General features: G+C 42.8%; 1 protein-coding gene across 9 annotated transcripts in view; it reads right to left on the bottom strand.

Moving 5' to 3' along the window:
- The window catches only part of mast2 (microtubule associated serine/threonine kinase 2), a 206,502-nt gene that overhangs the window by 126,011 nt on the left and 64,406 nt on the right, over positions 1-16,085 (bottom strand). The window lies entirely within an intron of this gene.

The raw sequence follows: 16,085 nt of genomic DNA on the forward strand, positions 1-16,085 counted from the left end.
TCAGGAAGGATGCCGCTGTCTGAATAAGAGAGATAGACAGTGTGTGTGTGTGTGTGTGTGCTCCCCCCTCCGGGTACGGCCTGCATGGATGAGTTAGTTGAAGTGGCCCAGGCAGCCTGTTAGGAACAAGGGCTGCGTTCTTTCAGTCTTTATCGTCCAATCTCTCGTTTTCTGCTATGAGAGACAGAGAGAGAGAGAATCCAGACGAGGACGAATTTGAGCGATTAAACAACATGTGTTTGCTAGCAGAAGTTCCCTGACAGACAGCGAGAGCAGAGCACCTTGCTCTCCATCTCCATGCCAACGGGATCCCACATTTTTGTTTAAAAGGAGGTGAGAGCTTAGTACACTCTCTCAAACACAAACACACTCCCACTATCACCTCCAAACGCAAACATAAACATGCCCGTGACATGTAACAGTCATCTCTTCATCGCCCCCTCCTCTGTTTTCTATCTATCTCTCTATCTATCTTCCAACCATCCACTTATCACAGAGCCTGCACAGACGACAGCATCCGGCCCAGCTGACAGCAATAAAAAGCGAGGGATGGAGGGGAGGAAGGAAGCGTGGAGAAATATCTTCCTCCCTTAGAAATTAAGGCACACAAGTGGCCTCTCTGGGAGACCGTTTCTCATCTTCCTCTCCCCTCTGCTGACAGACGAGGTCCCCGAGTGCTCTTCAACAGCCAGGGTGGGCCAATGTCCCAAACACGGGGTCCCTCAACCCCTCCTTCTGTGGGTGTCGTCTTCCAACGGGACACTCTGCTCTTCAAATGTTGCCTGTGCCTCTGTTGTTATTCTTTCTTTCCTTGATACCGTGTGCCAATATGTTCACATGCACTGGCACCTCCCCCGTTCTTTCAGTGTGTACGCTCTCTCTCTCTCTCTCTCTCTGTTCCCCCTAATCTTCCTCGTCAGAGGAGCCATGCCGAACGCGCGGCCAATCGTGTGCGGGCAGGAGGCGGAGCGTTTGCATGTAATGAATGGAGACACACACACACACACACACACACACACACACACACACACACACACACACACACACACACACACACACACACACACACACACACACACACACACACACACACACACACACACACACACACACACACACACACACACACACACACACACACTAATGTGTGATTCGTGCCTTCTCATTGTGTAGTTAGGATGAATAAATCATGAAAGAGCAGATCTGAGGATTTTGCTCATTTCTTATTCAACGGCGTGAATCTCAACCAAGTCATGGCTATGCGGTGTTGCACTTAAGTAGCTACTGCAGGACTCCTCTTTATTTTTTACATCACATTGCAACGTGTCGCGATCGACAAATAACTGATTTTCCAGTGCCATTGAGAGCGAGCTCTCGATACACAGAGCTCACTGTGCCGTGATATTTTCACATGTACTCTCAATAGCATGATAGGATTGTTACCCTTTAAGAAACACTCTACACACACACACACACACACAAAATGTGAGCAGAAAGAGCATGAATGTGCTTGGAAACTCTGTCTGACCCCGTGGTATTCTCGACTTGAGATTGCAAATCTGATTAGCCACAACAATCCATTCCTTTTCCTTAATTTTCCCTGCCCCCCCCCCCCTTTGCTCTCGCTGAGACATTTAAATCTCATTGTGGGATCACCTCCATTTATGAAACAAAACAATTTAATTACGGTACCATTGGAAATGAAATATAAAGAGTAGGCAAGACAGCTGAAAATGCACAGAGAAAGGGACAGGAAAAAGATGATTGAAGGTGACGGCCCACGCATGTTGAAAGCCAGGACACCCTTGTTATCCTGTAATGCCTTACACCATGATAAGACAGATGGAGACACAGAGAAAGAGCGAGAGAGAGAAAGAGAGGGGAGGCAGAAAAGGAAGGGAAAAGGGGAGAGAGAGATCAATGTAAACTATTACATTGATGTGCATTGTATTGTAGTGTTCAGCACAATGCACAAATACAGTACATGTATTGTAGGAGAGCTGTGTGTCTGTCCTGTATGTGAACATGTATTATATGCCCGTTTCAACCAATTACTGTATGTGGCAAGTGAACAATATGCACATTATGCATTCCTAATGCATAGACATAGCAATCAACTCCAAATCCATACAGGCTACTATCTCCTGGTACTGTACTGTATATAATTATGGAAGAGAGACCAGCCACTGACTAATGACTTGTCTATTGTGGCCCCGCCGGCTTGTGTTTGGAGACTCTGTTAATGAGAGCAGAGGCCAGGGGCCAGGGCCCAGGGCAGAGGGGCCTGTAGAAGGGGTAGGAATGCGACTGGCTGACTGGATGGATGGGGAGGCGTTTTGCCGGCTAGCTGGCTGACCTGCAGGTTGAAAGCACCTCGGAGTTGACTGGTTAAGAGGTATCTGGCGGACTGACCTTGAAGAACCTGCTGGGTAACATGTTTCCGTGTGTGTGCGCGGGTGCCTCGTGTGTGTGTGTGTGTGTGCGCGCGCGCATGGGGGCTCTCAACCTTGATGCCGTAAGGCACACTTGGGTGGTGAGGTTTACAAAACCGAAAGCAAATATCGGCTAAATAAATAAGTAAATAGCCACTTTAATCCTGTCAGAAGGCCAGTAAACACCAGGACCAATCTCCAAGGACCACAGGTTCATTCAGACCAAATTAATCAACATTATTGCCATAGTGGGTAAGCTATTGATTTATTTCTAAGGATGGTCTCTCTCCCTCTGTCCTTGCTAAAAAGGTTAGGACAACTGCATGGGAATTTATTCCCATCTCAAACCAAAAAAAAAGAAACACATACTAATGACAAAAGAGAATGTGCAGTGTTGATTAAAAAAAAATAGTTTAATTAACAATAAAGATTTCAGTGTGTGTGTGTGTGTGTGTGTGTGTGTGCGTATATGTGTGCTGTGTTTAATAATGTATTAATCCAAAAAGCCTGGCCCTGCGCTGTTTTATGGCTCAGCTTCATTAAAAGAGGTTAATTGAAGTGTTCAAGCTGTCAACTGTCATCAACAGCCACGGACAGCCTTTCCCCTCTCTGTCGTCCCTTCTCTCTCTCTCTCTCTCTCTCAGACACTCTTCTCTCGACACCCCTCACCTCCCCCATCGTTCCGTTCAACCAGAGAGGCGTTCAGCCCTCAGATAGCAGAGTAGAGGCTGTTTTTAGCTGACCGTGTCAGTTCATGTCACCCTGTCAAAATCAGAGACCTACAGTTACTTGACCTTCTTCGAGGCTGTAAAATAGAGCAAATGACAAAGCCTGGAGCGCACCACTGCTTGCTGTAAGTTGCCGATAGCCAATACATGTGTTTACTACAGTACATACATCACTAAAACACTGCTAGTCATGTCACTTTAAAGATGATTGTGAGGAAAGAGCACTTTTTTTCTGAAACAGAGAGAAGACACCACACAGCAAAATACACAGGGGGAAATATACTATGTCTTCTATGTATCTCTCCAAATTTAGAATTGGACGCCCGTAACGTCTAACGTGTAATTTTGGGTCATCATAGGGTATTATCCCCCACACTATGATCTCCTCACATCAGTGGGATTTAGGTTCAAAATCGGCAAAGGTTTCCCTTTTTACCACATGAACCCTATCATCCTTATTCTGGGCATCATAGGTGAATATTTGGCCAAAAATACCAGATCAACAGATCGGTGTAGATTGCTGTAGACTAAGGAGAAGGGTAGGGGACTAAGTATGCCTGTGGAACCGCGGTGAATGACGTATATATAGGGTTCAAGTCAAATTAACACTCAGGATTCTGTATTGTGTATTGTGAGATGCTGCATTGGTGGGCTGCTGTCCAGTGGGGGGTTTGAGTGGATGTTGGTTACTATCAACCGCTGAGTGTCATGAAAACGGACACCGGTCTGTTGCAGTTCAAAAATAAGGTTGGAAAATAAGGTCAAAGGGACCCCCTGATGAACGGATCGGCATCAAGGCGTATTTTATAATCATAAGACTTTTGGTGAGCGGTGAACAAGTCTATTTGGTTACATTTGTACACTCTCAAGAGTTACCACTGATGATTTTACTGTGCACACGCTATATATATATAGGCCTGACACTATTAATACATAATCACCTGGTCGCAACTGTTTGAGATAACCAAAATCATTTTGCATAATCGTCACGATAGTCATAATCGTTGAAAAATGTTCATACATTTTCTAACATTTAAAAAAGAAAGAACAGGAGAACAAAGTCTATTTTTAAATTCTACAATACTTGTGGGGACATTTGTTCCTCACAAGTATAGTCACACACACACACACACACACACACACACACACACACACACACACACACACACACACACACACACACACACACACACACACACACACACACACACACACACACACACACACACACACACACACACACACACACACACACACACACACACAGCTCTGCATGACATCAGCAGCACTCAGTTAACAAGATAGGATTTACTGCACTACTGCCTGGCGGTTCACGAGGTCAAGAGGCCGAGGAGTGACAGGTCAAGAGTTACACACATGCAGAAACGCACACGCACATACACACAACCGGAGCCGTGGAAGAGTTTCCACTGGCTTGCGGATACTTTTAGCGACGTTATCTTTTAACATAGCATGCGAACATTCTAGCCAGCTGACGTATGGAAACGCATGGCCTCAGGCCAAAGATTGCATCTCATGACACAGAGCATGCAGCGAATGTTAACATCTTACAAACACACACACACACACACACACATATTTAAACATGCTTACACACACATGCTAACTTGTGCACACTCTGCGAATGTACAAATGAAACCAAATGTGTCCACTCTGAGTTAAATGAACACTGAGGATATTATAGTGCAGGCTATCTAGCAGTATATTTTTTAGTGTGTGTGGTCGCTGTGGATTGTTGTGATTACGTTTGCCACAGTCTCATGAATATAGATAAGTATTCAAGCTTGTGGCGTTGGACTGCAACGTCTCTCCTCCTCCATTCCGCAGGGGATCATAAACATGTTTATGAAGCCGTTCTCCTGCCACAGTTTGGCCACTTAAACAAGGGAGGATTTAGAGGGAGGGAACACATACACACTTAATTTTGGCATTCTCCCACTGTACGAAGTAGCCAGAAAGTCACACGAAGCACAGAAGCGCAGGTACACACACACACACACACACACACACACACACACACACACACACACACACACACACACACACACACACGCACGTAATGTACTTAGACACACACATGTTCCTCCCAGACTAGGCCATTATCTGTATTGTCTAATTAATGAACAGAGATAAAGGAAAGGGTCCCTGTTTGCACGGGCTTCATTCATCAGCTAAATTAGATGGTCTACTGTTAGCCAGTTAGGCACAGTGCCGCCAAACCCCCCACCCCACACAAGCTAGCTGACTGTCTGGCTAGCAGCCCGTTTGATAACTGTAATGATAATGTGTGTTCACAAACACACACACGGACCCAACAGACTGGTTACTAATAATACTGATATAATAGTAATAGTAATATTATAATATAACGGTAAGCACAAGTAAAGATGTTGTTCTAGATTAGATAACAGTATTATAATCTGTATTACTTTGCAGGACAGGAACATGCGTTTTATTTTACTTTTGCGAATTCTTTTAAATCTTATCATTTTCCATTTGATCGTTATAGCATTTTCCATTTTGCAACAGAGATCACCCAGTTTTTTACCCCTTTGCCTCAACAGACACGTATTCAGGATTTATAAGGTTACGATGTCCCCGCCTTTTTTTTCCTGGGGTTTGTGTGTGGGATCACATGCCACACTGATTGTGCTGTATGTACAAAAGAAGACGACAACATTATAGTTATATTTAAGCACAAAAGTTGGAACAAAGTTCAAAGGAGAAAGGATTCGCCTCCGCTCATGGAATGCTAAATATTTAGTTTAGTTGTCCTTTCTCCCATCTAATAAATCTGTGAAGTGTAGACTGTGTGTGCCCACGGATAACTGCTCAGTGCTTACTGTAAAAGGGTGCAGGCGATGACTAGGTGAAAGAGGATCTCAGCAGAAACAAAACTGATTAACAATGAAGTCAGTGAAAAAGGACACGGTTTGCCATCAATTTGTTCCGTCAAAAGCTGTTTACTGTGATGACAATATTGGGTGCGTATGTGTGTGCACATGCTATCCTGAAGCCAAGTACATTAATTAGACTGCCGTTTGGGAGTGTGTTTTTGTTTGGCCGCATGTCTGTCTGTGTGTGGTCTATGAGGCTTGTGTATTGTGCTGACAATGTGTGTGTGTGTGTGTGTGTGTGTGTGTGTGTGTGTGTGTGTGTGTGTGTGTGTGTGTGTGTGTGTGTGTGTGTGTGTGTGTGTGTGTGTGTGTGTGTGTGAGTGTGTGAGAGAGTGAGTGTGCTTCCTCAGAAAGAAGAGAAAGTTGTCCAGGAAATAGGAATTAATGATGACAGCCAGGCAGCGTTTCTGAGAGTCTATCGAGGCTCTGATAATAATACAGCTCAGACTAGTATCCAAGGGTGACAAGACAAAGCTGTAAAGGTTTCATGATACAGCTATACCTGAGAGAGAGTGTGTGTGTGTGTGTGTGTGTGTGTGTGTGTGTGTGTGTGTGTGTGTGTGTGTGTGTGTGTGTGTGTGTGTGTGTGTGTGTGTGTGTGTGTGTGTGTGTGTGTGTGTGTGTCTCTCTCTCTTGGGGATATTGTTTCCTATGCAAATGAATCAGATTACTGAATTCATAAAAGTGTAAGTGTGTGTGTGTGTGTGTGTGTGTGTGTGTGTGTGTGTGTGTGTGTGTGTGTGTGTGTGTTTTCATCATCTCAGTCAGCCTTGTGGATATTGTTTTCTATGCAAATGAATCAGATTATGGAATTCATAAAAATGTGTGTGTGTGTGTGTGTGTGTGTGTGTGTGTGTGTGTGTGTGTGTGTGTGTGCGCGCGCGTGCGTGCTTGCTCAAGAGACAGAGATGGGATCTCTATAAGCGAAAACAAATAAATAACAAGTAAATAACAAAAACATATAGCTCATACTAGCGATGAATACATGGCAACCAAACAGTGACAGGATGCAGTGTACTGTATAAACACAAGGACACACACAGTTCTAGGGTGCTCTTTACCCATGGCAACCTAAGATTCCAACCTTCACACTGCGTTCTCTCTGCATCAGACAGTCCTCCTAATGAGCTAGTGAAAACAAAACCCAGGAAACAACAACTGCAGTTTTGCTTTGATGAATAAGGTTGTCAGGGCCGTTGCGATGCAGAAGATGACTTTTCATATGCGTCTGTGATTCATTCCAGGGAAAATTATTTTCATATACTGATACAATCAGTGCCTCTGCTCATGCTACAGCAGGTTAATGGAAGCTGCATTGAATAAAAGGTTGTACTTAAGCCAAAAAGGGCGATCTCTGTTGAATCAGGCCAAAATGCTGGCTTTCGAAGTAAGGTTTGACTCGTGGGACAAAATGTTCTTTTTAAAAATACTTCACACAGTAGCATCCGGAATTCAGACACCCTCCACATATTCACTCTTCGCACAAGGCCAAAATTGTCCCTTTCACACAAGTGCTGAAAACATGCACTAGAAGAAGCTGAAAACATGCAGAGGTCTCACCCCGAGTATGACGTAGGAGCAAAATGGCCATTGGGATATATGGTGAATATGATGATGAGTACTAGTAGGGGTCAGGACATGTAGGACTACAGGTTCTGTCTGGATGTGGTACCTCAGGAGAGGACATCAATGTTTCCCTAGCAACCAGGCTTACCGCAACATACAAGGGCTAGTTTTGTCTTTTGTTCTCCTATTAGCTATGATGTGAGATAGGTTGGCCTAGAAACCAGCGTCCCTTGTTTTGCATACGGCTGAATGTTTCAACTCGCCAATATTCCCTATACAAAGACACACACCCACACACACATAGCATACCGGTTGAGCCTCACTCTTCAATACCGTAAACCCACTAAATGCCAAACGATCAATGTGCCATTTGTACCCTTACAGCTCATGCTAGATCAAAGACGCTTCTAGGGAGAGAGGGAGGGAGACTGCATCACAAAGTGCTTTTTTCCCCAACAGAGAGGCTGATAAGGAAACAAAAAAACAAAACTGCTGAGTAAGCCTGAATAAGCTTTATAGCTTTATAGTCGGGACGGATGAAAAGAATGGGGGAAGGGGGAGGGGGAAACAGAGAGCAGAGAGACACAAAATGAGCTGAATGAGTTACCAGAACGGTTAATGGGACAGTTGGAGGGAGGCCACGAGACACATGATGAGGGACAAGTGTGCGATGGACAGACGAGGTTCAACTCCCCCTTAAAGGACCACTTCACCCATTTTCAACCTTCCTTCATGTAATTGGTTCTCGTTAATGTTCATTATAAGATGGCACCATTTCTGTCTACTCGCTACAGGACAGTGGCTGTCAAGGACCCCCAAATTGATATGTATTTGGCCACGGACCCCCAGAAGGGAAGATTTATGTTAGGAAATTCTAAATTATTCAACATTCTTTCAAAAATAGCAGATGTACAGTACATGCTCACAGTGTGTCACAAAGTGACACTGTAAGCACTGTGTTAGGGAAAGGACGTTTAGATAGCGAGCTGTGAACAACACATGGCCACAGACAGACACACACGGCTCAAGCTAGCCTAACACATAGTCAATTATTAATGAACACAATATCCATCCCATTAAGTAAAAAAAGTGGTAGTCAAAGAAATGTCAATGTAAAAGAATCTGTTAAGTGTAAAGCAAAAACTCTCTTGAAAGACCTGTGAACAATAGTGGGTATATCTACGGTATGTCTGAGGTTACGTCAAATAATAAGCAGTACTTTTGTTAAGTGCTCTTCAAATAATATGGCTCTCAAAGAGCAAACAATGGGAGGTAGGATAACCCTCCTGAGTGTGTGTGTGTGTGTGTGTGTGTGTGTGTGTGTGTGTGTGTGTGTGTGTGTGTGTGTGTGTGTGTGTGTGTGTGTGTGTGTGTGTGTGTGTGTGTGTGTGTGTGTGTGTGTGTGTTCAATGCAATGTCTCCATAGTGGAGACATTAGAGTGTTACAACAAATACTGCTTCCATTGACAATAGCAACAAACACCACACAAATGAGGACATACACAAATGTTTCCTTTCTGCAGAGCACAAACAGTGGCTCTAATTATGGCACAAAAGATTTGTGCCAGGATTTTTCAAACATAGTAGATCTACAAGCTCATAGCTCGGCACCGAGTGTCGCGCTATGAGCTTGTAAATCTGCTATTTTTGAATAACCAAAGTAAAAAATATGGTTAAAGTGGTTAAAATGATCGAGTATTTTCATAAAGTACTCCCCCAGTGCCAGCAATTTTCGTTTTTTTTTGTTGTTGTTATTTTGTAATTTAATTTTCAAATAGCTTGTCTATATGCAGTTTTAAACTCATACGACAGTTCTACCAGTAGAGAGCAGCAAATCGAGACATTGATGACCTCGTTGACTCGCTCGCCCCCTCCCAAACAGGCCGACGTCACATCCGGTCATAAACGGATGTGACGTTTTCGACAATTTCTGATCGGGTTAAAATACGATGTTATACACGACTACGATGACTGATCGTCACCCAGACCAAAGAGAATAGACGTGGACCTCTCCGTTCGTTTTGTATACCGTGTGAAAAAACGTGACTTTTCCTATTCTGGCCGAAAATGACCGCGGGAAAAAAATGAGAACCGGAAACAGAATCTGCGTCATGAAACCGGAACCCAGTGACTCTGAAGGAGTCAGGAAGTGAAAGTGATCATGAAAAATAAACAGAATAGCGCGACCACAGTAAAAAGTAAAAACTCGGGATTTCTCGTTCTGGCAGCGAGGGTACTCGGGAAAATCTCGGGGTATCTCGGGGCGTGGCATTGAGAGAGTTAACTAGTTTTGCTGGGGGTCCCCGGACCGCACTTTGAGAACCAATGAAGTAGAGTATGTACTGTACTCATGAAATACGGCAATGTACTGTGTGTACGGGAGGGATAGAAAGGACCATGTTGCTTGTATCAGGCTGACATTGTACAGGCTGAAACAAGCTGAGACAGTATGTTGAAGAATGACTGCCTGACACGCTGCAGCACGGAAAACAGTACATTCCCAGGAGATCATAAACACAACCCAGATGACACACACACACACACACGCGGTACGAGAGCAGATGCTTTTGATACACATGTTACAAATCATACACAAGTACCAAGTCCTCTGCAGTAGATGTCATGAAACACATGGGGAGGAGAGGAGAGGAGAGGCACAAGCAGATATTGATTGTATCAAAGCATAAACAGGAGCCTCAGTTGAGAACAAATGATAACGAATTGCTGTTTCATCGATTAAGTGAAACTAGAAAACAAACAAGACAATCAATAAAACATTTGATAGGTTCAGGCCATTATGTTATATTATCACAGCAGTGTGTACAGCAGGTAAACTGTGTTTTACAGTTCGACACTCCGACTGCAGGCCTAAAGCCTCACTCATTAGATTAGCAAGAGAGTGTGTGTGTGTGTGTGTGTGTGTGTGTGTGTGTGTGTGTGTGTGTGTGTGTGTGTGTGTGTGTGTGTGTGTGTGTGTGTGTGTGCGTGTGTACGCATACAGCATGTAGCTGTTCAATGGAGGACTATGGTTTTACTAGTAAGATCATTAGAGAGAGAGAGAGAGAAAAAGAGAGAGAGAGAGAGATAGAGAAAAAGAGAGAGCTGGGATGGATAGCCAATTCAATTTGCTCTCATCAGGGAGAACTGATATGGTCAAAAATGGATTACCTCATCCTGAGTGGAACTGTGTGCATGTGTTCGCATGCATGCAAGCCTGCCTGTGTGACTGCTCTTATCCATTTCACAGTATCCATGCATCTCTCTCTCCCTCCCCTTTCTCTCGCTCCATCTCCTACAACACCATCTTGGCCTCGCTCTAGAACAGCCGGTGGGGTGCTTTGATGTGCTGGATCCAACCTTCATTTAGAACTCTATGGAAATCTGACCTGCTGGCTCGGTACGCCCCTGTGCTGCCTGTTCGACTTCATCATTAGCTCTATTAGTTGCAAGAGTTTGTCGCCCACAATGGCGTCATTAAAAATGCTTACATGCAAGTCTTTGATCAAACTCTAATGGGAAAACTGTCTTTTTTCTTTTTCAGGGGGCTCGCAGTTCATGTTTTCAATGTCTTTGTGGACATGATGGCATGGAGAGTGGTTTAAACAGCATGCAGCCAGAAGAAAAGTAATGCGGGGATAAAGATAACAAAACAGATGAGAGTGAGATGTAACTTAGTTAAGTTTGTCAGTATATTTGGATCATTAACCTTTTCTCTAGAAATACAGGGAAACATAATTATGGAAAAGTTCCAAATACATTTGCATATAGAGTAGCTGAGATTCATATTTGTCTACCACTGCGTACTTACTTACTGTCTAACACCTTGTTTCGTTAAAGACGATTTTACATTTTCAAAGTGTTAAACACTTTTAATTAATTTTCAAAGCTGTTCCACAAATTGACCCCTTTGATATATCACTTGTTTATTGTTTTTATTGATTTGCTAATTGCTGTAATGATTTTATAGTTGTTTATCTTACCATCTGTCTTTAAGCTGAATTGCTTCAGCCTAAACACCCAAAAAATATTACGTTGAATATTGTTCAAATATATTAACATGTTTCGAAAAGCCTTTATAAATGAAGTTTATTATTATTATTATTAGCTCTAATTTTCTTAATATAATATGTTTGTTATTTGAAGGGTTTTTCATTCCCCTTCTGATATATTCCCTTTATGGAAATTCTGCTCTTCTTTCTACTTTCTTCTCCCAAACCATCTCAGTTGAGTTTAGGTCAGGTGATTGTGGAGGCCAGGTCATCTGACGCAGCTCTTCATCACTCTCCTTCTTGGTCAAATAGCCCTTACTGTATATTACACAGCCTGGAGGTGTGTTTGGGGGCATTGTCTTGTTGAAAGGCAAATGATGTTCCCACTATTGTTCCTACTAAGCGCAAACCAGATGGGATGGAAGGTCTCTGCAGAATGCTGTGGTAGCCATGCTCTTAAGTGTGCCTTGACCCTCTCTGTGTCTCTCAAAGACACGAAGAGTGGAACCAAAAATCAAAAATGTCGACTCCTCAGACCAAAGTACACTGGTCTAATGTCCATTCCTTGGGTTTCTTTGCCCAAATAATTCTCTTATTCTTGTTATTCCTCAGTAGCGGCTTCTTTACAGCAATTTGACCATGAACGCCTGATTCACACGGTCTCCTCTGCACAGTTGATGTTGAGATGTGTCTGCTACTTGAATTCCACAATTGCAAAATGTAGCTACTTTGAAAATGATTTACTTTATTGTTATTTGCTCTCTCTCTCGGAATATATTAGGGCACAATTTACACATTTGTATGAAATAATGTGTCATATTTGTATGTCAATGGAGTTTTAGTACAGGTAGAGACATGTTTGTGCAAGTTGGATGTTGTATTCACAAGGATTGTTCAAGGTGCCTCACCAATGGAGGTGAGACTTATAAGAGACACGTTCGTTCTATAACAATGAAAAGGGCTTTGTGCCAGAGTGTGTATGTACAAAGTGGTACCTATTAAATAAAGTATGTGAAGGACCTGTGAGTGCTGGCAATTCCTTTGGTGGTCATGGTTCTGAGCATTGTAAGGGGATATGTTATTTACTTCTTTGTTTTGTGATCCGACATGGATGAACACAGTTACTGCAGAGGTGGTAGGACTGCCAAGGTCTTCTTTTGTACAACTGAGGGAATAGTGGACGACTTGTTGGAAATGGCAGAGGTGAAGCTAGACTGCATTGTGAATGTATCTATAGTATGCCTATTCTTGAAAGCCTTTTCACAGGTTTTGAATCTATTAGACCAGGAATCGCGAAAGAATAATGTTGTTTGGAATTTTCAAAGACATACTCAAGAAAATAAAAAGGGATTTATTTGTCACTTACTCATAAAGGTACAAGCAGAGTTTTTTTTTGATTTATCTAACTTTAGGTTTCATTAGATTATCGCAAACAGAATGTTAAATACAAATTAATTTTGCATTGCCAAAATTGTCAAATGAAAGAGAAAGTGTATGCTTTTGAAAGACACCAACAAAGGCATATTTGGTACATGATCAACTCTTCAGTTCAAATACTTTTAATTATGTGAATTGGCAATGCAACTTTAATTGAAAGCAATGCCTCAAGGCATAGGATGTGGGATTAGGCTGTTTCTGCCCCTCTGGCCATATCTTCTTCTGTGTCCACAATCAAACATACCCTGTTACTCCATTTTCTTCTCTTTGTTGATGTATTTGGGCAATAAAACCTTGCTGAATCCTCTTCTAAATTCTCTTTTTTCACTGCCTCTGAAAGACAGCACATATTGGCTCTGCTGCCATCCCTTTCATCTCTCTTTGGCCGTGTGTATGTGTATGTTGTGTGTGTGGCACTGTGAGAGAATGAAAGATGAGAGAAAGGGGAGAAGGGTTAGAGGGGAGGATAAGTGGTGTGTGTGTGTGTGTGTGTGTGTGTGTGTGTGTGTGTGTGTGTGTGTGTGTGTGTGTGTGTGTGTGTGTGTGTGTGTGTGTGTGTGTGTGTGTGTGTGTGTGTGTGTGTGTGTGTGTGTGTGTGTGTGTGTGTGTGTGTGTGTGTGTGTGTGTGTGTGCGTGCGTGCGTGCGTGCGTGCGCGCGCGTGCGTGCGTGCGTGTCAGACACCTGTGATCCACCACTTATCTTACCTCTATTTCTTCAGCACAGACTGAGGTTGATCTGTGGGGACTACGTACAGTATGTTACAAAGACCTCTTTCTTTCTAACATCCAGACTGAATCCTAGTGCCCACATTCTGAATACTACACTACTACTAATCTGAATTAGATTAGTAATAGTGTAGTCTTGCCCATATATGGAGGAACAGCAGATCTGAGATTATGAATTCATAAAATGTGAAAATGTGCACACACACACAAATATTCACAATACGTGAAAAAATATTGAGGGATTTACTTCCTCTGCCTGCTGGCAGCATGCACAAGGAATTTGGCACGAATCGGTCCAGTGGTTTCCGAGATTAGCCACGGACAGAGACAAATCCACACACATGCACCTACCGTACACACATATACACCCACACACACACACACACGGAACACTCTTCTAGACGACTCACCCCCTGATGCTATAAAATAAACATTTATTCTTCTCCCCCTGACTAATAGAAGCATCTTTCATTCACCCGTCATCTCTCAAAAGCTTTCCTCACACCTGAGGTCCTACTTATCTTTGCTTCGCCCTACAGGCACGGGTTTATGTTATACACTATGATTACTAAATACATAAAATAACAACATAACAATTAACAACAAAATACTTTAGGCTGAGTCTCCGCTGATTGGTTCTGTATTAATAGTCCATTATCTCCCTGCGAGACACTCTGTGTGCGATGACAGCATATCATGGCCAGCATATTTTATACTGTTGACAAACAGTGTGTTTACACGTGTCATAATGGGGAAGTAGGATACGGGGAGACCATCTTTTTATAGGTCAACACCGATTGGGTGAGGGGATTTTCAATTCTGAGGGGTAATTCTCAAGGGGGACCCCAGTAACACCTAACTTGAAGATTATGCTATTTTCGCTGCGCAACATTATATGACAAAGTATAAAATAGGGCTGAAGTAGTTGACCTCCAGACTGCCGTTGCAGTGAGGAGCCTCTACGCAGGAACAAACGTCCATTGTTACTGATGTGGAACTATACTAGCCTAGGGAGGTAGTCTAGGGAGCCAGCAATAATGGCAAAGAGACCAGATCATCCGTGAGATAAAGATATATGGAGCCGTCACAGTCAGCAGAGAACAGGAAATATTTAATTCACTTCTCATCTCTGTTCTATTTTCAGCATTCCATCATTCTAAAAGACTCATAGCCTGAACATAAATGACTACTTTACCTCAAAAGGTAAAAAAAACCCTGAGGTTTCAAAGGTTCAACCACCAAGAGACTACTTATGGATTCACATCACCTTGAGATGTCTGCAGTTTGTTCAAGTGTGTGTGATATGCAAGTTTGATAGGGAAATAACGTTTTTAAATGGTGTCTTACGTACTTCAGGCACCTTGTAATTCTTGCAAAATCGCCATAGTCAGGAAAAAGGAAACTAGCAGAGCCCAAGTCAGAGTTTTCCAAAGTGAACCATGTGATAAGTGTTTATTTTGTTCATAACATGGCATGGGCTAACAATGTAAGCTATTGCAAAGACCAGTGATCGGTCTCTCTGGGTATTTACTTACTTTTTTAATGACTAAAACAAGTGTCTTGTGGCAAGTAGTTCAGAGACTTTAAATGTTCCCTCAAATGTTCCCCCATAAAAATGTCAACCTTTCAATAAAAAGAAAAGAAAAGGGGGGTGTGGACAGCGTTCTCCACAGCTCATTACAAGGCTACTATAGCCATAAACAGTCTCGAACAAAACACTGGTCCATGGAATAAAGTAAGTTTTTTTCAATCCTCACTCTGAAAATACAGCAACATTCTGCAGGAGGAAAAGGAGTTTCTCCATCCTTCTATTTGTTTTTACGTCTGGAGACTCCCAAAGGCCTGAATTTGGAACGATCAGTGTGTTAACCAAAGACTCAAAACTAGGCCCAAGTGAGATGTTTATAACACACACTCTAAATCAGACACTCACACTGACTGGACCATGCAGGCAGGCTGTCTTTTTTAATTAATAATTATTAATGACTATAGCCCACATCAATGCATTTGCAGAGTGATGGGCTGCTGCCAAAATAATGCACAGAGACACAGAGAGAAGGACAGAGACAGCGTGAGGGGAAGAGAAAGAGACACACCAGAGATTATATGTAAAATAAAACATTAAAGGGAACGGGACGTGAAGAGAGGCAGACGGAGAAGCAGAGGGGGAGAGAGAGAGACCAGCAATAACAAAACAGACAGACAGACAAATTGTAATGGGATCTCCTACTAAGCAGTGCGATCGATATGGGGCTCATATAACTGCTCTGTCTAAATGAGCCCGACTAT

The sequence above is a fragment of the Gymnoscopelus microlampas genome (genome assembly GCF_963454915.1).
Source record: "Gymnoscopelus microlampas genome assembly, chromosome: 9".
Taxonomy (NCBI): domain Eukaryota; kingdom Metazoa; phylum Chordata; class Actinopteri; order Myctophiformes; family Myctophidae; genus Gymnoscopelus; species Gymnoscopelus microlampas.